This window comes from Chrysemys picta, chromosome 16, assembly GCF_011386835.1.
Source record: "Chrysemys picta bellii isolate R12L10 chromosome 16, ASM1138683v2, whole genome shotgun sequence".
Lineage (NCBI taxonomy): Eukaryota > Metazoa > Chordata > Testudines > Emydidae > Chrysemys > Chrysemys picta.
In genome coordinates this window covers 4,637,071-4,647,386 of record NC_088806.1, presented here as the reverse complement: position 1 = coordinate 4,647,386, position 10,316 = coordinate 4,637,071, and the positions used below count along the sequence as shown (strand labels likewise).

The 10,316-nt window shown below is 51.0% G+C and overlaps 1 protein-coding gene and 1 long non-coding RNA gene across 2 annotated transcripts in view; one reads left to right on the top strand and one right to left on the bottom strand.

Moving 5' to 3' along the window:
• LOC135975968 (glucose 1,6-bisphosphate synthase-like) overlaps positions 1-10,316 on the top strand; it is a 316,498-nt gene that overhangs the window by 113,994 nt on the left and 192,188 nt on the right. The gene's annotated exons all lie outside the window — the stretch shown is intronic.
• LOC135975997 (uncharacterized) lies at positions 1,917-5,790 on the bottom strand. Its single transcript, XR_010593230.1, has 3 exons — positions 5,520-5,790; positions 4,673-4,782; positions 1,917-2,144 (listed from the first exon to the last, which is right to left on the bottom strand). It is a non-coding gene; the product is annotated as an uncharacterized LOC135975997 (long non-coding RNA).

Below are 10,316 nucleotides of genomic sequence, written 5' to 3'. Positions count from 1 at the left end.
GCGGAGCGGAGGCGAGCTGGGGCGGCGAGCTGGGGTGGTGGGGGCACTTTTTCCCCATGCCCCGGAGTCAGCACCTATGATGGCCAGTTCCAGAATGCCGCCCCTAGAAATGTGCCGCCCCAAGCACCTGCTTGTTTTGCTGGTGCCTGGAGCCGGCCCTGCTGATGTGGATTGTTTTTGGAACTCACCGCTTGGGATCATCCATCATAAAATCACGCTTTGTGTAATCACTGTTGCTCAACTTTACCTGCCCAAACACAAATGTGCTTCAGACAGCAAACGTTCCACCTAGGATGACTATCTGTACGTTCAGATGAAGGAGAACGGCGGAATGAGCTCTGCGCTTGCCAGCCGGAGTAGCAAAGGGATAGTGAACTCAAGAACACAGACTTAAATCCACCCCCTGCTCCAGGACCCATGAGCACTGACCGTAGGTGCGGGGGACTGTGCTTTTGAGAACCCCTCCCACAGGCAGATCTCTAACAAGTCCAAGGGGCCGGGAGAGGGGGACTGGGAATGAGAGCTCCTGCCTTGCACATGGGGAGACACATTCAGGGAATAGGGGAGAGGAATCTCTGACAGGCGGATTTCGCTCGCTGTGGTTTGTGGCTGAAAAGAGAAGAGCCATCAGGAGGAGAGGGCAGGTAATTTGCCCCATGTAGAGGGGGGAGATTCAGTCCTCAACAGTCAGTGCTTTATACTTTGCCTTAGTAAGACCAAACAGTGTGCTCAGTGGTGAGGTTCTCATATAGGGCCTCAAAGGATCACGCGAGGCCTGAAGAGTGGAGGCATTTCGTACCTGTCTGTAGGGAAGGAGTAGTCCAGAAGGCATGAGATCACGGTGTCCAGATGCTCCGCCTCGCCAGCCAGCAGGGCCACTAACTTCTTCATCAGGGTCCTGGAGCTGGGCTGCTGGACTGAATCCAACCGGCTGCAAACCCCAGCCACAAGGTCTGCTGCCTGAGAGAGAGGGAACCAGATGAGACGGGACAAGACTCTCATCCCATCCTGCAGCTGGGGCAAGAGGAAACCTCAGCATCCCTGGAGAATCAGTTAGCCTCTAGGTTTTGCCTAAAAGTCACAATTTCCTATACTATTGGCAGGGCTCATTTCAGAGCCTTACAAGGTGCATTGTCGCAAAGACCACATATCAATGGCTCAAAGGAGATGAGTCCTATCTAGGCACAATACAGGGGTAACATAAGAATGGCCATACTGGGTCAGACCAATTGTCCATCTAGCCCAGTATCCTGTCTTCTGCTGGTGCCAGATGCTTCAGAGGAAATGAACAGAACAGGGCAATTTATCAAGTGATCCATCCCCTGTCACCCAGTCCCAGTTTCAATCATAAGGCGTAGGGACACCCTGTGCATGTTGTTGCACCCCTGACCACCTTGGCTAATAGCCATTGATGGACCTGTCCTCCAGGAACTTCTCTAATTCTTTTTTGAACCTGGTTATACTTTTGGCCTTCACGACATCCCCTGGCAATGAGTTACGAGTTGTGTTGTGTGAAGAAATATTTCCTTAGGTTTGTATTAACCCAGGTTTGTGTGTGTGTGTGTGTGTGTGTGTGTGTGTGTGTGTGTGTGAAAGGATAAATAAAACTTCCCTATTTACTTTCTCCACACCATTCATGAATTTATAGGTGTGGGCATCCCATGGATTTATACACAGGCAATATGATATTTTCTGTCTTATTATCTATCCCTTTCCTAATGCTTCCTAACATTCTGGTAGCCTTTTTGACTGCCATTGCACACTGAGTGGATGTTTTCAGAGAATTGTCCATGATGACTCCACCCTTGAGTTGTAACAGCTGATTTAGACCCCCTCCGTTTGTATGTATAGTTGGGATTATGTTTTCCAATATACAGGAATCCGACTAGAAGATCTGATGGTTCCTTCTGGCCTTAAACTCTCTGAACGTATGACTGTTCCCAGCACTGGGAATTCTAGTTTCCGTCCATCTCAGCAGCAGCGCCCCATACCTTCTCCACCTTAGTCCCACCGCTGTTCACCATGGCAGACAGCAATCCCTCTGCAGTTGGCTGGCAGTTATTGTTGCAGTGATTCGTCAGGCCATCCATAACAGTCAGAATGAAATCTGTCCTCTCTCTTGGGTTGAAATAGACTCCAAAGAGCTGAAGCATACAGGGAAAAGTGTAATTTACAAAAGGCCTCGGCCTGATTCCACGGGGGGCTGATAACTACTGGAGCCCAGAGAAAGCCCTGTCTGGGGGTTGCAGGTCCTCTCCAGCTTCTCAGGGGCTCTGTTTTACTCCTTTCTATTACAGGGCCCCAGTGGCTGATGAGGCTTCTGCTGCGAAACCATATCACTCACAGTGAGGCAAGAGGACTAGTTAAACCATTACAGTGGCCAACCTAGGAGTGCTGCCGTGCACGTCAGGATGTGCATTTAGTGGTGTCAGACACCTACTTCTCAGGCATCCGAGGTGCAAGGGTCACCATTAAAAGATCAGCAGTTGCGGGATCCATGTAGTAATATTAGTAATGACTGTTACAGTACTCGGTCTTTGACTGTGACTGTATGTGATACCCTCCTACAACACATCCCAGCAGAAAAACAGCACCCAAGTCCTGATTACGACACCATCACCATACTTCCTGGCTTGCAGCCTGACCCAAAGACCATTGAAATCAATGGAAAGACTTCCATTGGCTTCAATAGGTTTTGGATCAAGCCTATATAGTATAGACCTCGTTGTGACAGCTTCTAACAACCCAAAGTACTAGAGCAGTAGGCGTTCAACCTTCCCCATATGGACACTCCCTTTCCTGTACTAGGACCCTCCCAGAGTCCCCTTCCAAACTAGCCAAGACCCTGTCCCATTTGGCAATAAGGAAAGGGCAGGGTGGCTGTGCCCCCCAGGTTGGGAACCCATCTGCTAGAGCAGTGGTTCTCAATCAGGGATACGCATACCCCTGGGGGTACACACAGGGGCGGCAGGTTTGTATAATTTTTGGCATTGCCCAGAATGGGTCCAAATCCCGCCTCCCCCTACACCTACCTAAGGCTCTGGGAGGGAGTCTGGGTGCGGGAGGGGATTTGGGGTGCAGGCTCTGGGAGGAAGTTTGAGTGCAGGCTCTGGGAGGGAGTCTGGGTGTGGGAGGGGGTTTGGGGTGCAGACTCTGGGAGGAAGTTTGAGTGCAGGCTCTGGGAGGGAGTCTGGGTGCGGGAGGGGGTTTGGGGTGCAGACTCTGGGAGGAAGTTTGGGTGCGGGAGGGGTGCAGGCTCTGAGATGGAGTTTGGGTGCTGGGTGAAGGCTCTGGGTTGAGGCAGGGGACTGGGGTATAGGAGGGGCTGCGGGCTCTGCGAGGGAGTCTGGGTGCGGGAGGGGGTTTGGGGTGCAGGCTCTGGGAGGGAGTTTGGGTGCTGGATGCAGGCTCTGGGTTGAGGCAGGGGGCTGGGGTGCAGGAGGGGCTGCGGGCTCTGCGAGGGAGTCTGGGTGCGGGAGGGGGTTTGGGGTGCAGGCTCTGGGAGGAAGTTTGGGTGCAGGAGGGGTGCAGGCTCTGAGATGGAGTTTGGGTGCTGGGTGCAGGCTCTGGGCTGGGATAGAGGGTTTGGGTGTGGGAGGGGGCGTGCGGCTGGTCCAAGGATGAGGAGTTTGGGGTGCAGCAGGCAAGCTGACCCTGGGCTGGGGCAGGGGGCCAGAGAGGAGGACTCCCCCCAGCCCTCTCCCTGCTGGCGGCAGCGAGCTCTGGGGGAGAGGAAGCCCAAGCCAAGCACACTGCCTAGGTTTGCCAACTTTGTAATATTTTAAAACTGGACACTCATGCAGGAGTGCTGGACCTCTTCTGCCCTGCCCCTTCCCCCCGAGGCCCTGCCCCCCATTTGGTCCTCTTCTCCCCTTCCACTGTTGCTCACTGCTCTTCCCCTCTTCCCCGCCCAGGTCAGGAGCAATTTGCCTACTGGGAGCTGCAGCCGCCTGATGTGGGTAGGTGGCGGCCCCGGTTGAGTAGGGGCTGGTGCGGGTGATGACCTGGCACCTCCCCACCTCCCTCACCCGCAGTAACTGGACTTTGGGTGTCCAGTCAGTAGATCTGACCGGACACTGTCAGATCCCCTTTTCAACCAGATTTTCTGGTCGAAAACGGGGCACCCGGCCACCTTACCACCGCCCGGGGCTCAAGCTGAAGCCCGAACCCCGCCACCTGGGACTGAAATCAGTGTCTCCTGAAAGAGGTACAATAGTCTGGAAAGATTGAGAACCACTTGCTAGAGAGTAGATCACTCTTTATGAGCATTTGTTGTTTTCACTGTTGTAGCCGTGTTGGTCTCAGGATATTAGAGACACAAGGTGGGTGAGGTTATATCTTTTATTGACCCAACTTCTGGTAGTGAGAGAGACCAGCTTTTGAGCTACACAGAGCTCTTCTGTCTCTGTCTGAAGAAGAGCTCTGTATGGCTCAAAAGTTTGTCTCTTTCACCCACAGAAGTTGATCCAATAAAAAAATTGGACCTCACCCATCTTGTTTCTTTCTGAGCATGTCATTTCTAGCCATGAGTAAGGGCAGGAGCTGTAATTCTTGGGTAAGCCATACACAATAGAGATGGGCGATCCAGGGACAGGAAGTAGTTTGGAGCTGTACGATACTGTATTGTACTGACACCAATGTAGAATGGTCATTAGTGCCAGGATGTGATTACCTCTGCAATCTTGGAGGGGCTGTTGCAAACCACAGTGGGGCTCCAAGCAGCCAGAAATTCCTCGTTCCTCTGGTCAGTCCATTCCACATTCTTTCTGTCCAACTGTGCAACTGAAATACATGTTAATAACACTCTTAACTTTCCATTCTGCTTCCTGGCTTCTGCTCTCATCCCCCTTTGTTTGGCCCTGATCCAGGAAAGCATTTAAGCACGTACATTATTCTAAGCAGATGAATAATCCCAGGGACTTCCGTGGGACTACTCGCCTGATGAAAGTTACAGATGTGCGTAAATGTTGTGCTGGATCAGGGCCTTGACCCCCAGAGTAAAGTGGCTCTATCAAGTGGTGACTGGAATCTAGCCAAAACACTTCAGTGGCATAGAAGTGGATTAACACAGTCATGAATCGAGCCCCAGATTTGGATCCAGATTTCCAACAGCCATCAAAGTTCTGGGGCGTTCGGGGTACAGGCATCTCGAACTGATCTAATTGGTCTGATGGCGTTTAATCCCCTATCATCGTGTCCTACTGACCCTTCCCATTCCCACTGACGGAATGAGCTCTACCAGTCTCAGTTTGCGATAACGTGTGTTGCCTTTCTCTGTATTCCCCCCCTCCCCTTTCCTTTCTTTGAAACTCAGGGCTAGAATTACGGGATGACTATCAGACGCTTGTTTCTAGATCCACAAAAAAACCAGCACTCTGTTCAAAGGAACGTAAGGAATAAATACCGAGCCAGATGCTTCTTACTCAGGCACTATCCTGAACGGGAGCTTTGCCTGAGGAAAGTCTCTAGCATTTAGCTCCCAGGAGGGGGATTCAGATGCTCATCAGTGCTTCTCTTACTCTTTTGGCGCCACGCAATAGAGACGAGGTAATGAACAGCCTCTGCTGCCTTTGAGCCGATCGCCTTGACGGGATCCCCACAGCGGATCCCCAGCACTGCAACCAGGTGTCCGAGCCTGGTGAATGGAGACGCTTCCTAATTGTACAAAAGAGGAGAGGAGGAATCCATTACCACTGCAGGGAAAGCGGGCTGTGTCTCCTAGGCAAGGAGTCTATATCCACACAGTCCCTTTCTATAATGGGGCGTGATCCTCAGCTCTCCCTCTTCAGAAGAGGCTTGGGAGCCAGAAGAAGAATATAGGGCTTGATCCCGCACCACAGACGTCCACTGGAGTTTTGCCACAGACGTCAGTGGGAGCAAGATCAGGATCATAATGATCTGTAACGGCTGAGGTGGGCTGGAAAGGAGAGGCCTCTTCCTGCAGCTCCACAAGAGGAAAGTATCCCATGGTACTAGGATGAGGAATGGAGGCAAACAGGGAACCAGCTGGGGATGAAATGTCTTCAGTCTCTAGGATTTTGAAATCTCTTTTCTCTGAAATTCATTAGATCCGACCATAGAAAAACCCGTTCTTCCTGTGCCCCTTGTTAGCTGCCTTTCCTGCATTGGAAAGAGGTGGCCTATTCTTCCAGGGCACTGGATTTATTTTCCAAGTGTATCAGACGCCAACCCATCTCAGTCAGGATGATGGACGAGCAACGAGATCGGTTTTTCCTCCGCCTATTAGGGAGCATTGCATTGTGGGGCCCATCAACATACTTCTAAGCAGGAAGTTTCTCAGGCGTGGGAGAGTGCCCTGTAGGTCTAGTTTGCAATCAGATCACTAGAAGTCAAGAGTTACTCACATTCAGTTTGACTTCTGTGGCCACGAAGTTTAGGAGCAGTATGCTGCTCCATACAGCCCTCTCCCGCAGGCAATCTTTCCTGGACTGCATCCAGGAGTCCATGAGCTGCAGGAAAAACAAGAGAGGTTAAAAATAACAGGGGGAAAGGGTGTATACAAGTGATCCCCAAAGGATAATCTTTATTCTGGCTGAATCATCTCACTCTTACAGATACAGGCTGCGTCTGCTTTGTGCAGACTCAAAATACACATGGAATTCTTCTCTTCGAACGAAAGCAAAGTGCATTTCTCTCTGAGGGCCCAGTCACACACCCGCTGAAGTCAATGAAAGTTTTGACATTGATCTAAGGACCGATCCAATGCCCATTGAAGTCAACGGAAAGGTCCCCATTTGATTTCAATGAGCATTGGCTCGAGCCTTTAATGGATGCAGGATTGGGTCCTATGTAAGGAAGGGAAGGGCCAAGTCTTCTCTGGACCACACAATCCAGCATTTCATTCAGCAAAATAAGAGCAGCTGGAGGAAAACTTCTGTCCTTTCATGATTGCAGACTTTGGGCCAGCCCTCATGCTCTGTAGTTAGCGGCAGTCTTGGTTCCCATTGCAGCCATTGGTTCTCACTGTGGGACAGCTGGAGCTGGGAGTTCTGTGGAGGCCAGGTGCCAGCCCTCACGGGGGACTAGAGTCCTGGCAGCGACCCCTCCAATTGCATAAGGAGTGGCAATGATGGGCAGTAAAGGGAATAACGTCCTCATTTGGAAAGGACACTGTGATGTAAGGGCCACCAGGAGACAGGAAAGAAACTGAGGGTAACAATGGAGGAGATTGTCAGACCTCACAGATGGAAATAGAAGACTCCCCCGTGCTACATGAACCTTGTCACATATGCCCTAATAGGAGAACCCTGTGGAGATGGGGCACTCTGTTCTTTCCTTAACTCTCCTTTCCCTCACAAGCTTTTAACAAGATTTTCCTGTTCCTCTTCCCTACCTTACCATCCTCCAACCGGCATCTCCAGATCCTGTTTACCTGCAAGATCCTCTCTAGCTCAGCCGGAACTGGATTTTCTAAAATCAGACTCTGGAGCATCTCGTTGAGGGTTTGCAATGTTCCAATGAAGAGATCCTGAAAGGAGGGGGAACCGTTATGCTCAGCGCCACAGAGCTGTGGATTATACAAATAATTTATCTTATGGGCTTGAGGCAAGAATCACAGGGTGAAATTCTTTGGCCTGTATTATACAAGAAATCAGGCTAGATCAGGGGTGGCCAACCTGTGGCTCCGGAGCCATATGCGGCGCTTCAGAAGTTAATATGCGGCTCCTTGTATAGGCACCGACTCCGGGACTGGAGCTACAGGCGCCAACGTTCCAATGTGCCCGGGGGTGCTCATCAGGGGCGTAGCCAGGTGGAGGGAACGGGGCAGTGGGGAAAAAAAGGTGCCACCCGCTGCGGCGCTTTTACTGACAGGGCGGCGCTCCGGGTCTTCGGCACCTCGGCGGCACCTCGGCAGCGGGACCTTCACTCGCTCTGTGGCTCTTCGGCGGCACCTCGGCGGTGGGACCTTCACTTGCTCTGCGGGTCTTCGGCGGCACCTCGGCGGTGGGACCTTCACTCGCTCTGCGGGTTTTCGGCGTCATTTCGGCGATGAAGCTTCAGTGCCACTGAAGACACCCAGAGCTAGTGAAGGTCCCGCCGCCGAAGTACCGCCAAGACCGGAGCGCCGCCCCGTCAGTAAAAGCGCCGCAGCAGGTGGCGCCTTTTTTTTCCCTGCTCCCGGGTGAGTAAAATGAAAAAGGCGCCACTTGTGCTCGGTGGGGGAGCGGCCGCTGCCCCGCTTCCACCCTAGCTACGCTACTGGTGCTTACTGCTCAACCCGACTCTGCCACAGGCTCTGCCCCCACTCCACCCCTTCCCGCCTCATCCCCTGAGCCTGCCGTGCCATCGCTCCTCCCCTCCAGAGCCAGAGGGCGGGAGGCGCTGGGAGTGGGGTGGGGGAGCTGATGGGGGGCTGCTGACATATTACTGTGGATCTTCAGCAATGTACATTGGTAAATTCTGGCTCCTTCTCAGGCTCAGGTTGGCCACCCCTGGGTTAGATGATCTAATGGTCCTTTCTGGCTTCCAAGTCATAAACCAATAGAATTTATAGTTCAGACCTTGTCCTAAGACAAGGTCTATAAAAATAAGGCCAGATCCTCAATGAGTGCATATTGACATAGCTCCATCAGCGGGCGTGAAGCTACACGGATTCATACCAGCGAAGGGTCTGGCCCATACTTCTTGTGCAAAATAGTTGCTAAATAATTAGCTACTTCACTTATTCAATAATGTGGGTGCCCTGAGCGCAAGAGAAACCGTATTAAGCTTTGTTCTGGGCAGTGAATCCTTCAGGAATCTCGAGAAAACTAGCCTCATGTTTCAACTGATATTGGCCTGCCGTGATTCAAAGCTGTGCTCTTGACAATCACCCAGAAAGCCAGATGCATCGTTATATCCCTGCCTCATTTCCATTATAAACCAAAGGAAACTGATAACAGAAAGACATCTGCAGTATAAATGACCCTTTTCTTATAATTGATCTTCCAAACCATCCCCCAAACCTGATGTAATGAATTCATCAATGCCTCCCTTGGGAAGATAACATGCAGCAAAGCCCTTATCAGAGAGTAAGGAAAATGTTATAGCAAAAGAAAGTCCTACATTGAAATGAGATTTTTTAACATTAGAAATAAATATCACTTTAATAAATATATCACCTTGTCTTTGCAGGAGTGCCGCCAGCTTTTCTGCTGCCCTAGGCGGCGGAAGGTCCCGCCCCGAAATGCCGCCCCCACAGAGGTGGCGGAAGGTCCCGCCACCGAAATACCGCGGTGGTCGCCACCCTCCAAATTGTAGCGCCCTAGGCGACCACCTAATGGTTGCGCCGGCCCTGTGTCTTTGCCCTTTACTCCTCTGAGTCTTAGATACTATTCACTCCAATGATTTGGTTAGAGAGAGCATATGTTAGCATGCGGGATGTGAGGCAAATTAAGTGTTCTAAATTCTATTGACTTTGGTAGTGAATTTGGTCCAGTGTCTGTAATTTCTCTCCCCTCAACTTTAGGGCCATAAATGGCTTTTCAGAATTAAAAAGCACAGGCACTGAAAGCCTTAGTAACTCTGACAGTACGGGTCAGATGTTTAAAGATTTGCCACCATATTTACACCCACAATTTGCAGGCGCAGCTTTGCTCCTACTGGTCTTTTCACCCGTCAAGTTGATCACTTCGATGCCAAAGTACTGGATTTAGGTGTGAAATCAGGTATTTCAGGTGCCCATGTGAGCAAAGGTGTAACTGCAAATAATTGCAGGTCAAAAGTAGGGACTAAAGTAAAGTTCAGGCTGAAAATTTGGCTGTATCGAGTGCCGCAGGACCCCAACTTTATTCAGCCCCTTCATGCAAGAGGACCTAGCTGTGGGAGGTACCACACACCAGAAATACCTGGTCAGTGATCAAACAATAGCCAGCCCCATTTCTGGGGCAAGCACTAAGTACATTTTCCTCATTCCACATGCCTCATTTTAGCTTCACCACCCAGATTGGGATCCCCAGTAGTTCCCTAGTAAATTGAAAATGGATGGATCATTTTCATAATTGGGAATGTGGCAGCTACTTGCTGTATGCATGGGACGAATGATCAGGGCCACGTCACCGGGGCTAAAGTCCCCAACTGATACTCCACAATGGTGTTCCATGAGAAATTTCGCTGACAGTGTAGTCACATATCACCAATATGGGCCCAAAGTAAGTAACAGGAAGCCATTCTTGAGTTACCTTTGTGTCCTGGGCGCTTGTACCCCTGATTACTCCTTGCGCCTGCAATGTCGGTAGAAGAGGCAGGGAAAACACGCTCTTGAGGAATGTTCTCAGCAGGACCCTTCTCTGGTGGGAGCCCATGACCTTCACCAC